This window comes from Balaenoptera musculus, chromosome 16 (assembly GCF_009873245.2).
Source record: "Balaenoptera musculus isolate JJ_BM4_2016_0621 chromosome 16, mBalMus1.pri.v3, whole genome shotgun sequence".
In the NCBI taxonomy this organism is placed as follows: domain Eukaryota; kingdom Metazoa; phylum Chordata; class Mammalia; order Artiodactyla; family Balaenopteridae; genus Balaenoptera; species Balaenoptera musculus.
This window is the reverse complement of record NC_045800.1, coordinates 61,007,862-61,035,431: the sequence shown is the minus strand read 5'-3', so window position 1 is coordinate 61,035,431 and position 27,570 is coordinate 61,007,862. Positions and strand designations below refer to the sequence as shown.

At 40.8% G+C, this 27,570-nt stretch overlaps 1 protein-coding gene across 7 annotated transcripts in view; it reads right to left on the bottom strand.

The window, feature by feature from the left end:
* USP54 (ubiquitin specific peptidase 54) overlaps window positions 1-25,660 on the bottom strand; it is a 149,920-nt gene extending 124,260 nt beyond the window's left edge. For all 7 annotated transcript variants that reach the window (XR_005016855.1, XM_036829087.1, XM_036829089.1 and 4 more), the window contains exon 1: window positions 25,576-25,660. The gene's annotated coding sequence lies outside the window, so the exon portion shown is untranslated. The remainder of the gene's footprint in view (window positions 1-25,575) is intronic.
* Window positions 25,661-27,570: the final 1,910 nt, after the last annotated feature.

The window sequence follows — 27,570 nt, the reverse complement described above, 5'->3', positions numbered from 1 at the left end:
CTAGAGAAAGCCCACATGCAGCAACAAAGACCCAACGCAGAAAAATAAAATAAATAAATTTATTTTTTTAAAAAAGATATAAAAAAATAAATAAACCCCATGGTAACCACAAGCCAAAAATCTATAATAAAACCACACACAAAAAAGGAGAAAGGAATCCAAACAGAACAGTAGTCATCAAATTACGATGCAAAAGATCAAAAGAAGAATGATTTCACTTATATGTGGGATCTAAAAAACAAAACAAATGAGTAAACAAAACAAAACAGAATTATAGATACAGAGAACAAATAAGTGGTTTCCAGAGGGAATGGCAGCTGGGGGGAGAAAAGAAATAGGTGAAGGAAATTAAGAGGTACATACTTCCAGTTGCAAAATAAATGAGTATGGGTATGAAATGTACAGTCTGGGGAATATATTCAATATCTATGTAATATCTTTGGTGACATATCATAACTAGACTTAGCATGGTGATCATTTTGAAATATATAGAAATATCGAATCGCTATGCTGTGTAACAGGAACTAACATAGTGTTGTAGGTCAATTATACTTCAAAAACAAACAAACAAACTCATAGAAAAAGAGATCAAATTTGTGGTTACCAAGGTGGGGAGGGGGAGGAGGGAGAATTGGATGAAGGCAATCAAAAGGTACAAACTTCCAGCTATAAGATAAATAAGTACTAGGGATGTAATGTACAACATGATAAATATAATGAACACTGCTCTATGTTATATATGAAAGTTGTTAAGAGAGTAAATCCTAAGAGTTCTCATCACAAGGAAAAAAATTTTTTTCTATTTCTTTAATTTTGTATCTACATGATAATGGATGTTCACTAAACTTACTGTGATAATAACTTCATGATGTATGTAAATCAAATCACTACACTGTACAACTTAAACTTATACAGTGCTGTATGTCAATTATATCTCAATAAGACTGGGAAAAAAAAAAGAATTGAAAGCAGGTTCATAGCAGCATTATCCACAATAGCCAAAAGATGGAAGAAATGCAAGTGAACAGGTAAGCAAAATGTGATATACACATACAATGGAATATTATTCAGCCTTAAAAAGGAAGGAAATTCCTACACATGCTACAACATATATGAACCTTATGCTAAGTGAAATAAGCCATGCACAAAAGGACAAATACTCTATGATTCCATCTATATTAAGTACTTAGAAGAGTCAAATTCAGAAACAGAAAATAGAATTGTGGTTGCCAAGCACTATGGGGAGGGAGGAATGGGGAGTTGTTTAATGGGTGCTGAGTTTCAGTTTTGCAAGATGAGAAGAGTTCTGGAGATTGGTTGCACAACAATGTGAATATGTTTAATACTACTGAACTGTAGACTTATACAAGGTTAAGGTGGTAAATTCTACATTGTGTATTTTACCACAATTAAAAAAAAAAGAGAGAGAACTAATCAAAATAGGTCTAAACCTGATAAATATAAATTACTGAGTGAGAAATATTTTAAATCCTAGTTCAAACAGTCTGCTGCTTTTCTCTTCTTTCAAAAATCAATTCAAGCTTGGGACTGCCCTGGTGGTCCAGGGTTGGGACTCCGCACTTCCACCACAGGGGGCACCAGCTTGATCCCTGGTGGGGGAACTAAGATCCCACATGCTGTGCGGCCAAAGAAAAAAACAAAAATCAATTCAAGCCTTATTGGTGATATTTGTTGAAAAAAACTGATGTGCCATAGGCAATAAATGAATTTATTGCTCTGATCAATTTCATAAAACTGAAGAACCTAATATATTGGGGGTAACTAACGTACACCTAGAGAAGGAAGTCGAAAGTACAAACACACCTCACTTTATTGTGCTTCACTTTTTCATTATTATTATATTTGTTATGGTGGTCTGTGATCAGTGATCTTTGATGTTACTATTGCAATTATTCTGGGGCACCACAAACCATGCCCATATAACATGGCAAATTTGATAAATGTTGCTTTGTTCTTACCACTCCACCAACCAGCTGTTCCCCCATCTCTTTCCCTCTTCAAGGGCTTCCCTATTCTCTGAGACACAACAATATTGAAATTAGGCCAATTAATAACCCTACACTGGCCTCTAAGTGTTCAAGTGAAAGGAAGAGTCACGTCTCTCACTTTAAATCAGAAGCTAGAAATGATTAAGCTTAGTGAGGAAGGCATGTCAAGAGCTGAGATAAGCCAAAAGCTATGCCTTATGCATGAAACAGTTAGCCAAGTGGTGAATGCAAAGGAAAAGTTCTTGAAAGAAATTAAAAGTGCTACTCCAGTGAACACACAAATGATAAGAAAGTGAAACAGCCTTACTGCTGATATGGAGAAAGTTTAAGTGGTCTGGGTAGAAGATCAAACCAGCCACAACATTCTCCTAAGCCAAAGCCTACTCCAGAGCAAGGCCCAAACTCTACTCAATTCTGTGAAGGCTAAGAGGAGTAGGGAAGCTGCAGAAGAAAAGTTTGAAGCTAGCAGAGGTTGGTTCATGAGGTTTAAGGAAAGAAGTCATTTCCATAACATAAAAGTGCAAGGTGAAGTAGCAAGTGCTGATGTAGAAGTTGCAGCAAGTTATCCAGAAGATGTGGCTAGGACAATTAATAAAGGTGGCTACACTAAACAACAGATTTTCAAGGTAGACAAAACAGCCTTCTATTAGAAGAAAATGACTTCTAGGACTTTCATAGCTAGAGAGAAGTCAAAGTTTGGCTTCAAAGCTTCAAAGGACAGGCTGACTCTCTTGTTAGGGGCTAATGCTATTACCAAACCGAACTCAGGTCCACTTGTCCAATAGGCAGCAAAGTCAATCTACTGACACTAAGTTGTGGTGAAGGAAAGTACAGCATTTATTGCAGGGTGCCAAGCAAGGCAAACAGGTAACTCATGCTCAAAAGACCTGAACTCCTGATGGCTTTCAGGGAAAGGTTTTTAAAGGCAACATTAGGGGTGAGGGTTGCAGGGTGCAAGATCAGCTCATGGACCTTCTTCTGGTTCGTTGAAAATGAGAAAACAGGATGACATTTTGGAAAATTTAATCATCAACTTTCTGGTTCTAACCAGTCTGGGGTCTAGCGCTTGTGGTCAGCATGCAGTCACCTCCACCTGGGTGGGGGTTTTATTTTCTGCAGAACAACTCAAAGATATGCATCAGATTGTTATGTATATCTCTTGAGGAGGAACTAGGAGTCCTGTGATTCTGTTTTTATTTATTTTTTTATTTATTTATGGCTAAGTTGGGTCTTTGTTGCTGCATGGGCTTTCTCTAGTTGTGGCGAGCAGGGTCTACTCTTCGCTGAGGTGCGCGGGCTTCTCATTGCAGTGGCTTCTCTTGTTGTGGAGCACGGACTCTAGGCATGCGGGCTTCAGTAGTTGTGGCTCGCGGGCTCTAGAGCACTGGCTCCATAGCTGTGGCACACGGGCTTAGTTGCTCCACGGCATGTAGGATCTTCCTGGACCAGGGCTCGAACTTGTGTCCCCTGCATTGGCAGGCAGATTCTTAACCACTGCGCCACCAGCAAAGCCCGTGATTCTGTTTTATAGCTGAACTATTGTTTAAGCTATCATTACTTTTCTTGCTTGACTGCTTTTCCTTTGTTTCTGCATTCTCTCACTTCTCTAATTACTAACTGCTTGAGTCTGCTCTGTGGAACTCAGGGAAGGCCTAGGAGACTAAAACATTTCTCTACAAACAAGAAACAGGGGACACAGAGGGGCTTTTGTACCCAGGAAGGCCCCACAAGGTCCTGCTCGGTTTCAATGCAGCCGGTGACTTTGATAGGGATAGGATAGGATAGTTATACAGGTAGTTGTAGAAGTCCCAGTATGGGATTATAGATAGAGAGGGAAACCTAGGAAACTTTGGGAGACCACTGTAAGTTAATGATTGCTCAAGAAAGCTATCAGAATGTGTGGAACACAGCAGCCTTGCTTAACTATAAAGTGATAAATAAAACCAGGAGATATGACCCAGGTCATTAGGTGAAAGAAAAATGTTACCACCCTTCTACTGATTTGAATAAGCGCTATGACAGTCCCAGTTTGACCTCATAGGGTCAGACACTGTCCTGCTCAATAGGAAGGAGGAGCTAGTGATGTAAGCCTGAGGTCTACTCGAAGAAGGCTGTCTTTTCCCCTCCCCTACTTTCCTTTTATTATAAAATTGTAGCCCACTTAATCCTTGGGGCAGAGCCTCCTTGCCTGACCACTTGCATCTCTCACAAGCGTCCTATATTAATAAATCTACTTCTTGCCTATTACTTTGCCTCTCACTGAATTCCTTCTGCACTGAGACACAAAGAACCTGAGCCTCAGTAAGTCCAGACACCAGGTGAGTGATTCTAATTAAAGGACTGTGGGTTCAAATCCCAATCAGTGTTTTGGTCAGGTTCAAGTCCCGTACGCATGGGTTCAAGTCCCAATCTGGGTTTAGGCTGGGTTCAAGTCCCAGCAAGTGGGTTCAAGTCCCAATCTGAGGTGCACAGTTTCAAGTTTAGGTTAAAACCAATGCTCATTTACCATTTTGAAAATCCTAGAACCCTTAAGAATTATGCTAAGTCAGGACTTCCCTGGTGGTCCAGTGGTCAAGACTCCATGCTCCCAATGCAGGGGGCCCGGGTTCGATCCCTGGTCGGGGAACTGGATCCCACATGCCACAACTAAAGAGCCTGCATGCTGCAACAAAGATCCCGCATGTTGCAACTAAGACCTGGTGCAGCCACATTAATAAATAAATATTAAAAAAAAAAAGAAGAATTATGCTAAGTCTACTCTGCCTGTGCTCTGTAAACGGAACAACGAAGCCTGGATGACAGCACATCTGTTTACAACATGGTTTACTGAATATTTTAAGTCCACTGTTGAGATAAGAAAAAAAGATTCCTCTCAAAATATTGCTGTTCACTGACAATGTACCTGGTCACCCGAGAGTTCTGATGGAGATGTACAACCAGATTAATGTTGTTTTCATGCTTGCTAACACAGAATCCATTCTGCAGCTCACGGATCAAGGAGTAATTCTGACTTTCAGGTCTTACTGAAATAGAAGGGAAGCGGGCAGGGAACAACCTCTAAAAGAATGACATAGGGACTGCCCTGACAGTCCAGTGGTCAAGACTCCACACTTCCAATGCAGGGGGCGTGGGTTCGATCCCTGGTCAGGGCACTATATCTCACATGCCGTGGGGCGCAGCCAAAAGAAAAAAAAAAAGGACATAGCCCTTGAGGATATGACATAAACTGGTTAGAATCAACTAGGTCCAAGACAGCAGAAGATAGCAGACTTCCAGTGCACCTTGAGCCTCATTATATGCTCACTATAATAGATTAGCATCTAAGTGCCACACCTACAGTGTCATTGGTGCCATGACAGTTTGGAGGCTAACCATAAAAAGTCAAAAAGTGGGCAGTGGCCCAATTCCTGGAACTCTCCACCCCTTCCCCAAAATAGTTGGAATAATCCTCCCACTCGTTAGCCTACGAAATTATTCAGCCCATAAAAACTAACCACCCCATATTTTAGGGCCTCTTGCCTTCTGAGATGGCCCACACTCTGTCTGTGGAGTGTATTTCTCTCAAGACCATTCTCGCCTTTTGAGATGGACCACATTCTGTCTATGGAATGTCTATCTCTAAATAAATCCACTCCTTATCTATCACTTTGTCTCTCACGGAATTCTTTCTGTGATGAGACATAAAGAACCTGAGCTTCATTAAGTCCTGAGACCAAGTGTGTGATCCCAATTAAAAGACAGTGGGTTCAAGTCCCTATCTGGGTGTGCAGCTTCATTATTATTTAAGAAATACATTTTGTAAGGCTATAGATGCAATAGATATGGAAAGGACTCATCATTCTAGATGCCGTTAAGAATATTTGTGGGTAAATCCCTGGCGGTCCAGTGGTTAGGACTCCATGCTCTCACTGCCAAGGGCCCGGGTTCGATCCCTAGTTGGAGAATGAAAACCCCACAAGCCACGTGGTGCGGCAAAAAAAAAAAAAAAGAATATTTGTGCTTCATGGGAAGAGGTAAAATTTCAACATTAGCAGGAGTTTGGAAGAGGTTTGTTCCCAACCTTCATAGATGACTTTGACGGGTTCATGATAAAACTTGAACAGATATGGAGTTACTCCTTATGGAGGAGCAAAGAAAGTGGTTTCTTGAGGTGGAATCTACTCCTGGTGAACATGCTGTGAAGATTGTTGAAATGACAACAAAGGATTTAGAATATTGCATAAACTTAGTTGATAAAGCAGTGGCAGGGTTTGAGAGGATTGACAACAATTTTGAAAGAAATTCTACTGTGGGTAAAATGCTATCAAACAGCATTGCACAGTACAGAGAAGTCATTCGTAAAAGGAAGAGTCAATCGATGTGGCAAACTTCACTGTTGTCTTCTTTTAAGAAACCATCACCACCACCCTAAGCTTCAGCAACTGTCACCCTGATCAGTCAGCAGCCATAAACACTGAGGTAAGACTCTCTACCAGCAAAAAGATTACAACTCATTGAAGGCTCAGATGGTGTTTACCATTTTCTAGCAATAAAATATTTTTTAATTAAGATATGTACATTTTTGGGAGTTCCCTCACGGTCCAGTGGTTAGGACTCGGCACTTTCACTGCTGTGGCCCCGGGGATCAATCCCTGGTCAGGGAACTAAGATCCTGCAGCCCTCGCAGCGTGGCAAAAAAAAAAAAAAAAAAAAAGTACATTTTTAGACATAATGCTATTGCACACTTAGTAGACTATAGTATAAATATAAATTTTATATGCAGTGGGATATAAAAATTCAGGTGAGTCACTTTATTGCAGTATTCTCTTTATTGTGGTGGTCTGGAACCAAACCTGCAATATCTCCAATGTATGCCTATAAATATCACCACTAAGGTTTGCTGAAAAAACAAAGACTTAACCTAAAGTACACAGTCCCCAAATACTAAGATGAGAGCTTAGAAATAAAATAATTATTCTTCTTCATATTCTATACAAAGTTTGAAATCTGCATTAAAGTGTATTAGCCCCATTCCTGAGGCTTATTTAGAAAGGGTGGAGGTAAGGAAACTACAATTAAAAAACTAAGAAATAATCCTTCAGAGGAAGTATGTGCTTCATAGGGTTATTGTAAAGATTAAATGGATTACTATATGTAATGTGTTGAGCATAGTGGCTGGCACATGGTATTGCTCAACAGAAGTTATTCAAACTTTCTCCATTTTCTCATGTCCCTATTTTTTCCCCTTAAACCAACATAATCAAAATTAGTTTGACTGTTTTTAACACAAACATGAACAATATTTGAAATAACTTTTTGCAGTTCACAAAGTGATTTTACAATCACTATCATTAAATACTTAAAACAGTTCAATGAAGAAAAAAAAGAAAACTAAAATTTGAGTGCCTACAACATGATAGCTACTGCTCTGAGAATTAACATCTATTATTTCACTTAATTTGTTCAAGTAGGTTATTATTATACTAATTTCACAGATAAGAGAGCTAAGGTTCAGAAATATTTAGTAATTTGACCAACTTTGCACAGTAGTATTAAATTGAAGGGCTGAGATTTGAATTCTGTCTGGCTCCAAAGTTCATACCCTTATCACTAAAAACTATCTTAAGCCCTGTGAGAGAGAGTTTTTTATTCTCTTGTTCAATTACTCATTCATTCACTCCCTCACTCAATCAAACAATTCAATGGTGCCAGGCACACTGTTCTAAACTAGTGATATGAAAATTAATAAAACAGCATCTGCCCTCATAGCCTAGAGGGTGTATGTGTCTGAGGGAGGGATGGATGAACACAAATCAACCAGGAAACAATTAAGTAAGAGTTCAATAACAGTAATATAAGCAGAATGCTGTTGAAACATGGAGGGTAAATATTAGCTTGGGGGAATCTGGAGAAGCACTGCAGAAGAAATATGATTTCACCTGAAATTTTTAAAATATGTGCTTATAACTTGATAAAAAAGCATCTACAGGGCTTCCCTGGTGGCGCAGTGGTTGAGAATCTGCCTGCCAATGCAGGGGACACGGGTTCGAGCCCTGGTCTGGGAAGGTCCCACATGCTGCGGAGCAACTAGGCCCGTGAGCCACAATCACTGAGCCTGCGCGTCTGGCGCCTGTGCTCCGCAACGAGAGAGGCCGCGACAGTGAGCGGCCCGCGCACCGCGATGAAGAGTGGCCCCCACTTGCCGCAACTAGAGAAAGTCCTCGCACAGAAACGAATACCCAACACAGCCATAAATAAATAAATGTTAAAAAAAAGCATCTACCCAAAAACCTACAGGGGCCTTCCCTGGTGGTCCAGTGGTTAAGAATCCACCTTCCAATGCAGGGGATGCAGATTTAATCCCTGGTTGGGGAACTAACAGCCCACATGCCGCAGGGCAACTAAGCCCACAAGCCACAACTACTGAGCCCGCACACTCTGGAGCCTGCGTGCCACAACTAGAGAAGCCCGCGCACTGCAACAAAGAAGAACCCATGCACCACAACAAAAGACCCAGCACAGCCAAAAAAAAAACAGAAACAAAAACCTACAGCTAACATCACACTTAAAGGTGAAATACTAAATACTTTCCCCCTAAGGTTGGGGACAAAGCAAGGATGTCTGCTCTCACTACTCTTTTTTTTTTTTTTTTTTTTAATTAATTAATTAATTTATTTATTTTATTTATTTATTTATGGCTGTGTTGGGTCTTCGTTTCTGTGCGAGGGCTTTCTCTAGTTGCGGCAAGCGGGGGCCACTCTTCATCGCGGTGCGTGGGCCTCTCACTGTCGCGGCCTCTCTTGTTGCGGAGCACAGGCTCCAGACGCGCAGGCTCAGTAATTGTGGCTCAGGGGCCCAGTTGCTCCGCGGCATGTGGGATCTTCCCAGACCAGGGCTCGAACCCGTGTCCCCTGCATTGGCAGGCAGATTCTCAACCACTGGGCCACCAGGGAAGCCCATTCTCTCATTACTCTTAATCAACATAATATTAGAAGTTCTAGGCACTGTAATAGGCAAGAAAGAGAAATAAAAGGCATACAGATTGGAAAGGGAGAAATAAAACTCTATTTGCAAATGACATGATGTCTACAGAGTAAATCCCAAGGAATCTACAAAAACACTCCTAGAAGTAATAACAAGGCCACAGGATGTAAGATTAACACAAAAAAAAATCAATTGCATTTCTTCCTTTTTTTTTTTTTTTTTTTTTGGCTGCGCTGGGTCTTCCCTGCAGGGCATGGGCTTCTCTAGTTGTGGTGCCTGGGCTTAGTTACCCCACGGCATGTAGGATCTTAGTTCCCCGACCAGGTATCAAACCTGCATCCCCTGCATTGGAAGGCAGATTCTTAACCACTGGACCACCAGGGAAGTCCCAATTGCATTTCTATATACAGTTGACCCTTGAACAACACAGGGGTCAGGGTGCAGAACCCCCTAAGCAAGAGGAAAATCCACTTATAAATTTACAGTCACCCTCCAGTATGGGCGGTTCCATATCCTCGGATTCAACCAACAGAGCATTATGTAGTACTATAGTATGTATTTATTTTTACAAATCCATTTATAAGTGAACCTGCATAGTTCGAACCTGTACTGTTCGAGGGTCAACTGTACTAACAATAGACATGCAGAAAACAAAATAAAAAACACATTACCATTTACAATCACTGTAAAAAAAACTAAATACTTAAGTATATACACTTTCCAAAAACATGTACAGGGTCTGTATGCTAAAAGTTTGATGAAAGAAATCAAAGATGACATAAATAAACAGACTTGTTCATTGATTGGCAGACTCAACGTGATAAAAATGTCAATTCTCCCCAAATTAATCTATAAGTTTAATGCAATTCCTATCAAAATCCCAGCAAGGCCTTCTTTAGACCTAAACAAGCTTATTCTAAAAATTACATGGAGGTCTTCCCTGGTGGCACAGTGGTTAAGAATCCGCCTGCCAATGCAGGGGACACGGGTTCGAGCCCTGGTCCAGGAAGATCCCACATGCCATGGAGCAACTAAGCCCGTGCGCCACAACTACTGAGCCTGCGCTCTAGAGCCTGCGAGCCACAACTACTGAGCCCGTGCTCCGCAACAAGAGAAGCCACCAAAATGAGAAGCCTGCACACTGCAACGAAGAGTAGCCCCACTCGCTGCAACTAGAGAAAGCCCGTGCACAGCAACGAAGACCCAACGCAGCCAAATATTAATTAATTAATTAAAAAAAAAAAAACCACACAAATTTTTTATCTTACACTTCTGTAGGTTAAAAGTCCAACACACTCTCACTGGGCTAAAATCATGGTGGTAGTAAGGCTACTGTTCTCTTCTGGTTCTACTGCAGAATGTTTCCTTGACTTTTCCAGATGCTTAAGGGATGCCTGCATGCCTCTGCTTACGGTCCTCTTTCCTCCATATTCAAAACCAGCAACAGAGATTGAGTCCTTCTCACATAGCATCTCTTCTGCCTCCCTCTTCCACTTTTAACAATCCTTTTAATTACATTGAATCCATCTGGATAATACAGGATAATCTCCCTATTTTAAAATCAGCTGATTAGCAAACTTAATTCCTTTTTGCCATGAGGGAACATACAGGTTCCGAGGATAAGGACACAGATATATTCGAGAGGGCCATTATTCTGCTTACCACAACTAATTTAACCAAAAAAAAAAAAAAAAAAAGTTATATTTACATTGAGAGAGAAAGTGTGTGTGTATGGGGGTGGGGGTAGGAAATAGCAGTTTAAGCATATTATTTAGAAATATATATGAAAGTAAATACAAAAAAGAAAAAAAAAGACAACATTTAAAAGTGCTCTGAAGAACAAGAATCAGGAGTAGGTAAGGAAGAGTAGAGCAGAAGAAAGATGTTTTTCCTTATAAGCCTTAAACTATCATTTCACTTTTAAACAATGTACATGCATTACTATGACTTGATTTTACTTTTAATGGCCTCAAATTTGCATGGCTTTATTGGCACAAACAGAGATTGGCACAAACAAATCAGTTGCATAACATTAGTAATCCCCTTGGGCACTGCTCAGCAAGAGCTAAGCAAAGCACTTTGAGGAAATTGTAGGAAATGTAGGAAAAATAACAATTTGGGGACTTCCCTGGTGGTCCAGTGGTTAAGGGGGTACAGGTTCAATCCCTTGTCGAGGAACTAAGAACCCACATGCTGCACTGTGTGGCCAAAACAAAAAAAAGAGAAAAATTTAAACCATAACTATGGAATCTGTCCTGACTAGGGACACATATCTTTCTGCATTCTGAGTAAGAAATCTAGTCAGAAAGTTCCTAACTAGTTTCCTGAAAAATATCTGTGATCTAGAGAGGAAGGAGATTATGTCTAATACTTGGGAACTAGAATCTGAACAAGATTAGTGTCATAAACTCAAATAGTGGTTCACCCTCATCAGTGCCACCACAAATAGGTTCTGTTCAATGTATCAGTTCCAGGTGAAAAATGGCACTGGGCAAAGTCAGGATAATAGAAAAGCTTTTGACTTGTTAGGGAATAGAAAGTAGTTTACACTGGCTGAAATAAGACAGTGGAAATCTAACTAGAAATAAAACTAGAATCACAAATCACAGGTTAGTCTTTGATAGTCAATGGCAGATCACTGCACGCTATTGAACAGGAAAGTGACAAAGAGCAAAGCATACCTTCTTACTCAGTTTTTTTAAGTGGTTGATATTCAGTGAAGCTCAAGGAAAGCCAATCCACTGCCAAGACTATGGGGGGACACTGGAGGTACAAAATTTAAGGAGGCACTCACTCTCAAGGTCAATCAAGTAACCCTGCACTTGCACAACCCTGAGAGTGACTGCCTCCTTAAATTTTGCACTTGCACAACCCTTAGTATCCTTATTTTGTGGGCTAAGCACCTCATTTGTCTCATTCGTAATAGCTAAAAAGTAGAAACAACCCAAATGTCTCAACTGATGAATGGATAAAAAGAATGTGCTTTATTCATATAATGGAATATGGTATATTTTTTTTGGCCATAAAAAGAATAAAACATTGATACATGCCACAACATGGATGAACCTTGAAAATACTATGCTGAATGAAAGAAGTCAGTCACAAAAGACCACATATTGGTATTTTATGATTCCATTTATATGAAATGTCCAGAATAGGTAAATCTATACAGACAGAAATAAATTAGTAGCTGCCAAGGGAGCGAGGGGTTGGGATGGAGAATGACTGCTTATGGATATATAGTTTCTTTTTGGAGTGATAAAATGTAATAAAATTGATTGAAGTGACAGTTGCACAACTCTGCACATATAGTAACTTTTGAACTGTACACGTTAAATGGGTAAATTGTATGATATGTTAATTATTCCTTAATAAAACTTATTTTAAAAGCAGATGCTTAGGGCTTCCCTGGTGGTGCAATGGTTAAGAATCCGCCTGTCAATGCAGGGGATTCAATCCCTGGTCCAGGAAGATCCCACATGCTGCAGAGCACCTAAGCCCGTGTGCCACAACTACTGAGCCTGCACTCTAGAGCCTGCAAGCCAGAACTACTGAGCCCTCATGCTGCAACTACTGAAGCCTTCGCGCCTAGAGCCCATGCTCCGCAACAAGAGAAGCAACCACAATGAGAAGCCCGCGCACCGCAACAAAGAGTAGCCCCCGCTCACCTCAACTAGAAAAAAGCCTGCATGCAGCAACAAAGACCCAACGCAGCCAAAAATAAAATAAATAAATTTTTTAAAAAACCAGGGACTTCCCTGGTGGCACAGTGGTTAAGAATCCTCCTGCCAATGCAGGGGACATGGGTTCAAGCCCTGGTCTGGGAAGATACCACATGCCGCGGAGAAACTAAGCCCGTGCACCACAACTACTGAGCCTGCACTCTAGAGCCTGCAAGCCACAGCTACTGAGCCCGCATGCCACAACTACTGAAGCTCATGCACCAAGAGCCCGTGCTCTACAACAAGAGCAGCCACCGCAATGAGAAGCCCACACACCACAACGAAGAGTAGCCCCCGCTCGCCACAACTAGAGAAAGCCTGCATGCAGCAATGAAGACCCAATGCAGCCAAAAATAAAATTAATTATTTTTTTTGGAAAATTCACTTTATACATAAAAAAAAGCAGATGCTTAGTAACTATCTATTGAAATAAGGCATAAAAAGGATGAAAGTCATTGTGAAATAAGAACAAGTTGAATTTTTAAAGGGAGTTGTTTCTTTTCATGAATTTTTAGAGGAGGCATAGGAAAAGACACCTCTAAATCAGACTTCTATACTTTGCCCAATTAAAATCATTACCAGAATTTGGTTCATACAGAATTCCTACCCAAAATAACTTGCTATGTGGCAATTTGTGATTTAAACATTGGTGTTGACTGATAAAGCATGAATAATTTTAATGTGTATTCTCAATATCAATAAATACTCTGTAACTCTGAGGTGTCTAAAACCTACCTTTGTAATTACAAAATTTCTTATTTCAATTCTGTTAAATAACTAGAAGTTTCCTTAGACCTGGTGGACCCGAAAAAGGGGAAAAACCCAAGATTAAAATGATATTGCCTCTCTCTGGTGTTCCCCAACACTGTAGGAACACCCATGATGCAATTCTCAATTGTTCACAAACACATTTCTGGTCTTCAAAGACCACAAGTAAAGATAAATAAGAGGCTGAAATAGCAAAAGAGGATCAAGGAACTTGTTTTCTTTTGGCACCATACAGCTTTGACTGGGGTCAACACCCAGGACAGGATGCACCACCAAAGGAAGTGGATCTGCACAGGGCAACAAGAGCTGAGCCCAGGTCAGAAATGAGACAATGACATACAAAGAGAAAGCTCTGTTTCTATAGTAAGTGAATTTTTCTACAAACCTACTATGAAACTAATGTATTAACTAAAAAGTATTTATCCAAATTTTCTTCTCAGAAGAAAATGAACATTTTTTTCTTCTGGGAAGTCACTGACTTCCCACCAGCTTTATATTAAAAGCCTACTTTTCAAGTCTTAGGAAAAAATGAATCTATACACAGGTCAGAATAAGACTGACAAAAATATATTTTGCAAAAGTCCAATATAGTCTTATCCTCAGCTTCTGTTTTCATTTAAAAACTCAAATGTTATTTGAGGGAATTCCCTGGCGGTTCAGTGGTTAGGACTCAGCGCTTTCACTGCCGGGGCCTGGGTTCAGTCCCTGGTGGGGGAAGTAAGATCCTGCAAGCCTTGTGGCGCAGCCAAAAAAAAAAAGAAATGTTATTTGAAAAATGTGCTTTTTGGAACATGTTTCTTGCTTTCAATGTGGTACAGGAAGGTACTGTTAATGGAAAGTGCTAAAATACTGAAATGTCAATTTCAGAAACTTCATTAGTTGCATACCAACAATGAAAGGGCTATATTTTCTATTTGCAAAAAACAAATGTAATAGGTTTTTCTTAAAAGCCACTGGTCTGGACTTCCCTGGTGGTCCAGTGGTTAAGATTCCGTGCTTTCACTGCAGGGGGCGCAGGTTTGATCCCTGCTTGGGAAGTTCCTCATGCTGCGTGATGTGGCCAAAGCCACTTGCCTACATAGCCAAACTGAAATAAGGAAAACTCTGAAAGAGTAACAGAAAATTTAAAACATTTTTATACATACAACAATCCTACAAATATTCATGTATGTGTCTGATATAAACCATCAATAAAAAAAGAGAAATATAGTAATTCACAAATTTACTATATGGCACCATCCCCAAAACAAAAATAAATAGAATTTGGATAGCCTTTTCTATAGATGTATTCTCTGGGGGGAAAGACTGAAAAGTGAACCTCAAACTGAATTCTACTTTCCCACTAATTCTCATTAAACGTAAAAAAATATGTTCATATTTTTAACATTGATAGACCAACTTAAAAACTTTAGTGAAGATGTGATCAAGTTGGTGACTGGTTTGGCATTAACGTGGACATTAGAATTTATTTTCAGTATTATTTATTCTGGGAGCAATGGTATTTTACTAGCAGCTAAATATCTCTTTAAGTACTTCATATGATTTTCCTAACTCCATACCCAGCCATTCCTACTCTTCCCAATGTTCAGCAATTTCTCCAGAACATTTTCCTTGTCAGCTTCTGCCCTCTCTTACCTTTCAGTTGATGCTTTCACTTGCAGGCACACCCAGACCTTAACAGGACAGGGAATTTACCAGCAGCTATCAGCAATGGAAAGGTTCTGGAACAGGATGGGGAGTTATGTGTGTGACCAGAAATTCATGGATTTTTCTCTGCCTTCTATACTTGGCCATTTTGACACAGCCTTTAAGGCAAATACCCACCCTACCTTGGCAGCTCTGCCTATTCCTCTCAAGTGCTGTCCAACAGAACTTTCTGCACTAATGGAAATATTCAATATCTGCACTGCGCTGTTCAATATAGCAGACACATGTGACTACTGTGTACTTGAAATGTGGCTGGTATGACTGAGGAACTGAATTTTTATTTAATTTTAATAGCCACATGTGGCTAGTGGCTTCCATATTGAACAGCACAGCTAGCCTAGATTCCTGCAGAGACTAAAGCTATTGCTCTAATGTCAAACCCCTTGGCTAGTGACCAGACACCCAGCCACGATCCTGCTAGCCCTGTCTCCTAGAAGATGTTCCTTGTATCCCCCAGCTTGGTGAGAGGGTCCTACAGTGAATAAATGAATCATCTGGAACCACAGAGTGACTACCTGTCTAATATTCTATAGCTCCTACCATCTCAACCCCTATTGCTTTGAGTTGGAGTTACCACCTTCCTTTAGATACTGCACATTAGATCACTGCTTCTCAGACTTTAAGGTGCATATGAATCACCTGGGGATCTTGTTAAAATGCAGATTCTAATTCTGCATTTCTAACATGCTTCTAGGCGCTTGGTACCTAACCTATGTGGTACTAACCCTAGGTTCTTGGTTCTCCTAACCCCTAATCTGACTGGTGTTACTGATGGTTCAGCAGCAAACATATGAATTCAGACCTCCTAAGTAATAGTATGCTTTTCATTGATCAAATATTTGTACCGTGTAATGAAGCTGCACAGCAGTATCAATTTTGAGCAGTAGATGATGTTATTTGATGTGATATACCATTTTTTAAGCATACGATTTTACAGAGGAGGCTATGACAATGAGCTAAAGATCACAATTCTAATAAGTGAACAACTGGAATGGGAACCAAGGTTTGTTTGGATCCAAAGCCCACATTCTTTCTGCTATGCCAACCTCCACCTCAATGCTAAACTCAGGAATGTCCACGTCAGGATTTCCCTTCAGAAGCGAGCTGTGAAGGAACATTGCTCCTAAAGAGTTATCTTTTTTCCCCAGGTATAACAGTAATCAGAAAAACCAGCTTCTTCCATATGTATGATTACATATCAGACATGATTATTATTTATATATTCTATTGTATATTTTCAACCTGATCAATTTTATTCAGCTATTGTTTCCCCAAATTTAAATTCAACTCCTTTAACTCAGATGACACATCACTATAAATAAGGTTAAAAGAGTTTCTGAATTTTCTAATCAAATCTCATTTGAACCCAGAAGTGAGCTATTTTCCTCTATTTTTTTTTATTAATTTATTTTATTTTATTTTATTTTTGGCTGTGTTGGGTCTTTGTTGCTGCACACGGGCTTTCTCTAGTTGTGGCGAGCGGGGGCTACTATTTGCTGCAGTGCACGGGCTTCTCATTGTGGTGGCTTCTTTTGTTGGGAGCATGGGCTCTAGGCACGCGGGCTTCAGTAGTTGTGGCACACGGGCTCAGTAGTTGTGGCTCACAGGCTCTAGAGCGCAGGCTCAGTAGTTGTGGCACATGGGCTTAGTTGCTCCACGGTATGTGGGATCTTCCTGGACCAGGGCTCGAACCCGTGTCCCCTGCATTGGCAGGCGGATTCTTAACCACTGCGCCACCAGGGAAGCCCCTTTTCCTCTATTTTTAATTCATAGTTTTATTCACCAGACTTGGTTTGAATAATTCTAACCCTCTTAGAATTTTCCTGTTGTCAAGATAACTTTGAAGCATCGCAGTAGCCCATTCTAGTGTTTTACCCATTGATGGTCAAAAGGTTTCCTATAAAAACAAAGAGCAAACTAAAAAACATTGCAAGCTATATAATAAATGATTAATATTTTTACCATAAAGAGCTATAAAACATGTCAAAATAAGAAAAAAATTGCATACACCAAAATGAAAATTGGCAAAGACATGAAGAGCTGAAAAAGACAACTATCTTGAAAATCCAAAAGAATCAAATGAAAAACCATTTAAATCATTTTTAAAAAAGATTTACTATGTTATCCAATTCAAGATCAACATAGAAGTATCAATAGCTTTCCTATATGCCAGCAATAACCAATTTTTTATATGTCATGAGGTAGAAGATCCCAATTGCCATATCAACTTTAAATAACCATAAAATAACTAGAAAAGTAGACATGTTCAAAATCACTATCAAGAGAACTATAAACTTTTCTAAAGGATTTTTTTTAAACCTAAATAAAGAGAATACACTGTTTCTAAATGGAAAGTCTCAACATTGTAAATTCATGGGTGTACAAATTCACCCATAAAGTAATTTATTTGTTGCAATCAATCCCAATTACATTCCTAACAGAATCTTTGTTTGTAACAAAACCTGAAAGACTGCTTCTAAAAGAAAAAAAAATCTGTTCTTATATATATTCTAAGACTGAGGGGAACCTGACCTTCAGCAATAATTAAAACTGGGTGGTATTGGGAATTCCCTGGTTAGGACTCTGCATTCTCACTGCCACGGCCCAGGTTCGGTCCCTGGTCAGGAAATTAGATCCTGCAAGCCTCCTGGCACGGCCACAAAAAACAAAACAAAACAAAAAAGCCTGGGTGGGGCTTCCCTGGTGGCACAGTGGTTAAGAATCCGCCTGCCAATGCAAGGGACACGCATTCGAGCCCCGGTCCAGGAAGATCCCACATGCCGCGGAGCAACTAAGCCCATGTGCCACAGCTGCTGATCCTGCACTCTAGAGCCTGCAAGCTACAACTACTGAGCCCACGTGCCACAACTACTGAAGCCCGCATGCCTAGAGCCCATGTTCCGCCACCGCAATGAGAAGCCCGCGCACCGCAACGAAAAGTAGTCCCCGCTCACCGCAACTACAGAAAGCCCGCGTGCAGCAACGAAGACCCAACGCAGCCAAAAATAAATAAACAAATAAATAAATTTTTAGAAAAAAGAAAACAACCCAGTTAAAAAATATGTAAAGAACAGAATAAGCAATTTCACAGAAAGAAATGTAAACAGCCAATAAAGAAACAAAAAGATGTTCAAACTCACAAGTAATCTGGAGACTATAAATTAAAATTTTTAAATTTACCCATTATATTAGTAAAAATATTTCTCTCTGTGAAACTGCTTATTCTATTCTTTGCCTAACAAAAAATAATAAATGTAAAATGTACAAGTAAAAATGTACAAGACTGATATCAAGTATCAGAGGCAACTTCATAAACTGCTGATGGAATAAAGAATGGTACATAGACTGTAGGGCAAATTGGCTGTATCTTTCAAAATTAGAAACATGTATACCTTTTAAACAACAATTCTAGGCACCTACTCTAGAGTTATTCTAGGACATTTGCACAAGAGACAAGAATAAAGGATGTTCATTTCAGTGTTGCTGATAACTGCAAAAATCTGAGAAAACTTAAATGTCCATAGAAAAAGAAACAAATAAATTACAGACATTCAAACTGAAATACAATCAGCTGTTAAAAAGTGTGTACTGGGGCTTCCCTGGTGGCGCAGTGGTTGAGAACCTGCCTGCTAATGCAGGGGACACGGGTTCGAGCCCTGGTCTGGGAAGATCCCACATGCCGCGGAGCAACTGGACCCGTGAGCCACAACTACTGAGCCTGCGCGTCTGGAGCCTGTGCTCCGCAACAAGAGAGGCCGCGATAGTGAAGAGGCCCGCGCATCGCGATGAAGAGTGGTCCCCGCTTGCTGCAACTAGAGAAAGCCCTCGCACAGAAACGAAGACCCAACACAGCCAAAAATAAATACAAAAATAAATAAGTAAATAAAAGAAAAAAAAATTGTCAGGTGTGATGCTGATGGAGAGCTCTAAACCTCATCCCGAGCTTGGGATGATGTTAAAAAAAAAAAAAAAGCGTGTACTGACAGGATGAGATCTCAAAAGCATATTGCTAAGTTAAAAAAAAAAAAGAACTACAGGAAAAAAAATTATCATTCCACTGACTTAAAAAAGATATAAATAGATATAGAAATTATAAATAGAAATTGCATATATTGCAGGAAAAAGAACTGGAAGAAAATTCACCAAACAGGATAGTTCTAGAAGAAGAACCTTTGCTTCTTAGCCTCTACATAAAGAATTATTTTTTTAAAGAATGTATTCTTTTTTTCTCTTTCTTCAAATTAAGTATACAATTTAAACATTTGTAAGATTTTTAAATGTTTTTAAAGACAGGGGCTTCCCTGGTGGCGCAGTCGTTAAGAATCCGCCTGCCAATGCAGGCGACACAGGTTCGACCCCTGGCCCAGGAAGATCCCACGTGCCACGGAGCAACTAAGCCTGTGTGCCACAACTACTGAGCCCACGTGCCACAACTACTGAAGCCTGCATTCCTAGAGCCTGTGCTCTGCAACAAGAGAAGCCACGACAATGAGAAGGCTGTACACTGCAATGAAGAGTAGCCCCTGCTCACCGCAACTAGAGAAAGCCCACGCACAGCAACAAAGACCCAATGCAGCCAAAAATAAAAACAAATAAACTAATTAATTTTAAAAATCTAAAAAAAATTTAAATAATAAAAAAGAGAAGTCAACAAAAAATAGTTTTAATTTGCAGTTTCCAGATTATGTGAGTTTGAGGATCTTTTTCTTTCTTTCTTTTTTAATTGAAGTAGCTATTTTACAAAGTTGTGCTAGTTTCAGGTATACAGCAAAGTGATTCAGAGATAGATAGATAGATAGATAGGTAGAGAGATAGATAGATAGATCAAATTGTTTTTCGGATTCTTTTCCATTATAGGTTATTCCAAGATATTGAATATAGTTCCCTGTGCTATACAGTAGGTCCTTGTTGGTTATCTATTTTATGTATGGGGACTTCCCTGGTGGTGCAGTGATTGAGAGTCCACCTGCCAATGCAGGGGACACAGGTTCAAGCCCTGGCCCGGGAAGATCCCACATGCTGCGGAGCGACTAAGCCCGTGTGCCACAGCTGCTGAGCCTGCGCTCTGGAGCCTGTGAGCCACAACTACTGAAGCCTGCACGCCTGGAGCCCATGCTCTGCAACAAGAGAGGCCACCACAAGGAGAGGCCCATGCACCGCAACGAGGAGTGGCCCCCGCTTGCCACAACTAGAGAAAACCCACGCACAGCAAAAAAGACCCAACGCAGCCAAAAATAAATTAAAAAAAAAAAGAATCCGCCTGCCATTGCAGGCAACACGGGTTTGATCCCTGGTCCAGGAAGATCCCACATGCCAAGGAACAACTAAGCCCATGCGCCACAACTACTGAGCCTGCGCTCTAGAGCCCGTGAGCCACAACTACTGAGCCCACGTGCCACAACTACTGAAGCCCGCGCGCCTAGAGCCTGTGCTCCATAACAAAGAGAAGCCACCGCAATGAGAAGCCTGCACACTGCAACAAAGAGTAGCCCCTGCTCACCGCAACTAGAGAAACCCGCACACAGCAATGAAGACCCAACACAGCCAAAAAAATAATAATAATAATATTTTATATATAGTACTGTGTATCTGTTAATCCCAAACTTCCCCTCCCTCCTCTTTTGGTAACCATAAGTTTGTTTTCTATGCCTGTCAGTCTGTTTTTTATTTCTTTATTGGCTGTTTGTATTTCTCTCTGTGAAACTGCTTATTCTATTCTTTGCCTAATAAAAAATAATAAATACAGGAAAATGTTCAACTTCACAGGTAATCAAAGAGATGGAAATCTAAAATGAGATATCACTTTTCAGCTACCATGTAAATTGTTTTTGGTTTGATCAATGTCTATTTACTATTGCTAATATAAATGCTGAGAAAGTAATACTTTCTCCCAGTGGACAGAATCTTTCCACAGGCTGTGTGTATCAAAGTAGAAGAAAAGGTCTCCAGGCTCTCCTGTAGTGGGTGGAGTTAAAGAAAGCTTTTAGACCATTATCCTCTTTACACATCATCAACTGCTTTCAGTTTTCAACCCTTCTGGAGAAGTTCCAATTCTCACCACTCAAGGCTCTTCCTGTCATCTCACTCTCTTGCTCTAAACCTTTCTTGGAAAAATGTCTTAATGTCTCAAAAATAACTCACATTAAAACATGGGCACACAGCCCACTTAGTTAAAAGGTGTTAGAAAACATTGGAATCTCATTCACACCCCCGTGCTATTCCAGGTAAAATCTATACCGATGAGGGATTGATGCAGAAAGTCAACTCAATGAAAAAAAATCACTGACTCACCGTCAAATCTGCATGTAATTCTTAAGAATACCTGGGACATTGCATTAAATGACTTTGGGCAAGTCATTTAAAAGTTCTCAGTTTCGGGGCTTCTCTGGTGGCGCAGTGGTTGAGAATCTGCCTGCCAATGCAGGGGACACGGGTTCGAGCCCTGGTCTGGGAAGATCCCGCATGCCGCGGAGCAACTAGGCCCGTGAGCCACAATTACTGAGCCTGCGCGTCTGGAGTCTGTGCTCCGCAACAAGAGAGGCCGCGATGGTGAGAGGCCCGCGCACCGCAATGAAGACTGGCCCCCACTTGCCACAACTAGAGAGAGCCCTCGCACAGAAACGAAGACCCAGTACAGCCATAAATAAATATATAAATAAATAAAAATTAAAAAAAAAAGTTCCCAGTTTCCTCAATATAAAAGGAAGATATAGGGACTTCCCTGGTGGTCCAGTGGGTAAGATCCTGGGCTCCCAGCGCAGGCGGCCCGGGTTCGATCCCTGGTCGGGGAACTGGGTCCCACGTGCATGCCGCAACTCAGACCCGGCACAGCCGAAACAAACAAGCGAATAAATAAATAAATATTTAAAAAAAAAAAAAAGGAAGATATAAAATTTGAATTTCAACCAGAAAATCAGATTTTGGACTTTGGAATATAGAGTTTTAAAAATCTGAAAGCAAATATACAAAAAAATTAAAATAAAATAAAAATTTTTTTAAATGCAGTAGACAAAAATTTTTACCTAAATCCCTTAGTCTGCTGTAATAACATTTGCCCTGTATATGAATATAGATAACCATTTCCACTGTTAAAATGATCACTTTCTGGAAGCTTACAGATGTTAACAATTGCTTATTATAGCTATTTTCCCAAGCATGGCAACCAATACAATCATATACAACATGAATATGGTAATGTACTCAATTCTCTGTACAATACAAACCTCATATTCAGCATCATGCTACTACTCAAATTAGTTCCTCATATGTAGTGTCAATATTTGAGGGAGAAAAATCTATGAATAAAGAGACACAGAGATTGAATTCTGATCTTCTGACCAATTCCACGTTCAATGACTGGCCCCCTACCCCATTCCAAGGCCCCCTTACTGCAAAAGAAAGGAATCTTGCTTAGATTACCAGTCACATATATTTCCAACTCCAATCCCTAATCTGCCATTTACTAGCTCTATGATCCTCGGCAACTTCTTGAATTTTTTAAGCTTCAGTTTTCTTATGTTTAAAATTGAAGTATTAGTACCAGCTGACTAGCAGAGTGTTGTGAAGATAAAATGAGATAATTGGGGGTGTGGGGGGATAAATAAATAAAATGAAATAATGTGCCTAGGCCATTAATAATCAATCAATGAATGTTAGCATTTATGCTTATTATTATTATTATTGACTTAAGAATGTTCAAGGGCTTCCATGGTGGTGCAGTGGTTAAGAATCCGCCTGCCAATACAGGGGACACGGGTTCGGGCCTGGGTCCGGGAAGATCCCACATACCGCGGAGCAACTAAGCCCGTGCGCCACAACTACTGAGCCTGCACTCTAGAGCCCGCAAGCCACAACTACTGAAGCCCACGCGCTTAGAGCCCGTGCTCTGCAACAAGAGAAGCCACCGCAATGAGAAGCCCGCGCACCACAACGAAGAGTAGCCCCCGCTCGCCGCAACTAGAGAAAAGCCCGCGCGCAGCAACAAAGACCCACCGCAGCCAAAAATAAATAAATTTTAAAAAATAATAATAATGTTCAGTGATATTTAAGAGTACTTTAAAAACACTATTAAATTATGAACTGATCTGTGAATTTTCTCCTCAAGCTTCCATTCTAATTGTATCTCTTCTGAGAAACGTAATGTGTTTTATTGATGCAGCATAGTTTAGAATTTGTTTAATATTTTGTAATTTTTAAAATAATTTCTTCCATTTTAGTCTTGTCAACTACTATGTAAACTCCTCAGGGCCAGAAGCTTGTTTCATAAGCCTGTGTTCACATATATATTGTGTTTACTACAATGTAATGATTTGTTTCTCTATTTCTCTCCCTTCCTAGGCTCTGAGCAATTCCAAGGCAAAGAGCAAGGCTTACTTATATTTGTTTCCTGGAGACTTAGTAATCAGACACAAAATAGGTCTCAATAAACGTTTGTTGAAGGGATAAATGAATGAATTAATCTTTTTTCCCCCCTGCAATGCCTTACACAGTACTCTACACATAATAGGAACTCAGTAAAGCTCCTTAATGGATTCATGGAGAAATCTTTTGGACTCAACCACATAAAGCTTTATCTTGCCTCAGAAAAGCATTTCGACTTTAAAGGTTAGCTACTAACATTACAAATTAAGTTTTAGTCTAACATATATCAAATAAATAGATTCAATGACTAACCACATCAAGGCTGGCTCTGGAAGGATTAAAATCCACTATTCTAATTAATGAATTTGTGAACCTCAACATGGAGAAAGCCAGTTACATAATCAAAAGAGAGGTTATCAAGGATCGAACCCACACCCCCTGCAATGGAAGCCTGGAGTCTTAACCACTGGACCACCAGGAAAGTCCCTGTTTTTCTTTCATTAACAATAACCTTTTGATGTTCCTACTACCTGGTTTCTTGCAAAAACTCCTATATATCCTGGCTCCTCCTTTACGTCTTCAGAGCAGTCCCTCAGAGTCATCTGAGAGGCTGTCTTCCAGGCTTAAGTCCTCAGCAAGGCCATCAAATAAAACGTTAATTCTCAAAAAAATAATAAATTAATAAAAAGAGAGGTTATGCCTTTGCAAATTTATACCTACAAAAGATAGTGAGAAATAATTATCAGAAAGCTTGTATCTGTATATTGAAATGAACAAATTATTTTTTATGCCTGAATTGATGCCACTGTTTTCACTAGAAATAAGAGTTAACAGCAAAGTGATCCAAACCTGTCTCTAGAAAACAGTCTTTGAGACTCAGAGAGTAAATGTTTTGCCTCTCAGTGATTTTTAACTCCCGGAAGACTCCTTTTATTTCCAGATTGACGGATATTCAAAACTCTTTCTGTCTCCTAAAAATAAAACTTCATCCATTTCTTAAAAGGCAAACAACCTGAATAGACACACTTTCGGAACACTAGGTTTTATATTCAAGTAACTAAAACTATCCCTAGTGTTCAGTCTTGTGCTGCTGCAGTAGAAACACTTTTCTTAGTTTTTAAACTACATTCGTGGAAGGTTTAAATGTCGTACTGTACATTCTTTCACTGTATGATCTAAACTGATTTTACACCGCATATATAATTTCATAAGTACACCGTAAAGGAATTCTACACTTGAATGAATCTGGAAAGAAACATGAACTTAGCACACACCCCCTTCTTCCAACTCGATACGCACATCTTAGTTTTTTTTTCTCAAGAATTTCTCTCTCCCGCCCCCACCCCACACTTTATTTCAGAGCAGCATCATTCATTATCCCACTCACCACCACCGAAAGAACCTTTCCAACTAATACTATTTCACCAGGACCCTCCTTTCACATCTCAGAGTCCGTGGGGGATTTCTTTGGAAGCGGGGCGGGGGGGGGCGGTGAAGTTCCGGGACGCCACCATTCCCGCCATGTCCTATAGGACCCAGGTCCTAGCGCGCAGTCCCCGACCAGCCTCAGGCGGACCCCAGGAAACTGCGAAGGTCTGACACGGCACCCCCCATCTCCGCCAGGTCAAAGCAAAGCGGGCCCAACCTCTAGGCTCCCACTTAACGTACCCTCCTCCTCGCTGTACCCCATTTCTTCCCACTTACTCCTCGGTGTAGCCCGGTCTCTTTACCCAATTCTGAGTCCCCATAACCATCTTGTTCCCAACACGAACACCCTTTTTACACTCCGGGCCCTGCCCCTTGAACCCTTCTACACCCCGGTCCCTCCCCCTGGACCTCCCACCAGCTTCAACCCTCACAGCGTACCCTAGTGCAGACCCGCGCCCCGTCCCTATAGCCACTGGACCCGGGTCCTACCCCACACGTCACACTCGGACCCATTGCTCCCGCGACCCGACCTTCCCCACTACCCCCCAAGCGCTACCACACCCCCCACCCCAGCACCCTGTTACCTCCGGCCCCGCCCCCCTGAGTGTCGCACTCACCGCTTCTGCCGCCGCATCATTAACCGCCGCGGCTGCTATAGCTACAGGGAGCCAAGGCAACCAGCTCTCGCGACACTTTCCTCAGCTACGCCGAGAACGGCCGGGAAGAGTCTTTCGCAAGAAAGTAAATGAGTCAGGGTCGAGACGGCTAAGTATATCTCGCGATAGTATTGTGTAAAATGGCGGCCGCAAGGCGCTTAAGGGGTGGCCTGGAAAGGTCTGGAGGTGGGCGAGGGCGGGAAAGGATATTGAACTGGCAGGAGAGTCGGAAAACTATTGTAGGCAGGACGCAGGACGGTCTGGGATGGGGGAAGTTAGTATGACGAACCCTACACCGGAATAACGTGAGGTATGGGGCTGTCTTTTCCCAGGCCTCAAACTTAAAGCAGTGTCGCCTTGGCTGAAGTTCAGTCTTCCTGGCATTTTCCTTATGCATGCAGAGTAGAGATGGAGGGAGTAAGCCAGAAATTGACCTTTCCATGTCCTCCTTAACCTTCCTTCAGGAAACTTTGATTCGTTCTTCCCCTACTTTGGTTTGTGAATGGTATTTGACTTAACAGAAATATTTATGTTTATACACTGGTGCCCCGCCCCCTTCAATTTGCCCAGCGAAACTAGGAAATCAAAGTGTTTTGTTGTTGTTGTTATTTTTAGTCGAACATAAGCACAGATGTTTGGCCTTGGCTGTGGAAGGGGGCCGCATTGGTTTGTGATTTGAACTTTGCAGTTGTTGCTTGCCACCCTGTGGACGGGCACATCCTTACTTGGTGACTCTCTCAACACTTAGTTGTAAGGGCTTTCTCTCTGCTCTCAGAAAGCTGTAAATGCAGACTGACTGAGTAGGATCTGGAACAGACGACGGACATGTTAGGAGAAACACTGACTGAAGCTGCCCACCCTGGCCAGGCAAGATAGTAGCCACTTGCGTGAGTCATCTTACAACAGGAGGTCCTGGTAAGGAACGAGGAACTAACAAGCTACCACCAACCGGTAGAATTCGGGAAAGGTCAAAAGGAGAGAGGAGACACCAGTCCATATGTCCTACCAACATCCCAGAATCCTCACTGGAATCTATTTTGTCTGAGCAGTGTGCACACCACATTTTAATAAGGGTAGGAAGGACCTTGAGTCAGAATGATTGGCCAGAGACAACCCGGAAAGTAACCCCATTCCCATAAAACCCAAGACTGCAAGCCACGTGGCAGAGCAGTTCTCCTGGGTTCCCTTACCCTGCTGCTATCTGCCCGGGCACCTCTTCCCAATAGTCTCTTGCTTTGTCAGCACGTGTGTCTCCTCGGACAATTCATTTCTGAGTGTTAGACAGCAGCCCACCCTCAGACCCTGGAAGGGATCCCCCTTACTGCAACAGCTATATAAAGAACGTTGTTCAGTGAGAGTAAAACAGAGGGGTACAAATAAGGGAATAAAAGTAATAAATAGAGAATTAAGTGTCTTCTCTCCAATCCCCTGAATACCTCTCATAGTCTAGACCAGTGCTGTCCGGTAGAAACATACTGTGAGCCACATCATGCAATTTAAAATTTGTAGTAGCCACATTTTTTTTTTAAAGTAAGAAAAATGAAATTTAGTTATTCACTTAACCCAACGTATTCAAAATATTTCAACATGTAATCAATATTTTGAAATTTTTTAAAATTTTTATTGGGGGTATAGTTGATTTACAGTGTGTTAGTTTCTGGTGTACAGCAATTTTTTTAATATTTTGAAATTATTAATGAGATATTTTACATTCTTTTTTCATACTGAGTCTTCAAAATCCATTGTTTATATTTACAGAGCATCTTAATTTAGCCTAGGCAAATTTTAAGAGCTTAATAGCCACATGTGGCTAGTGACTGCAGTATTAGACAGCAAAGCTCTAGACCCTATACCAGGGAATGCATTATCTGGGTGACCTTAGGGGCATAGTATTACGGGCATGTGGTTTATGTAAAAGAAACCCTTGAAGTTGCTAGCTCAAACGGCTGCAGAGTC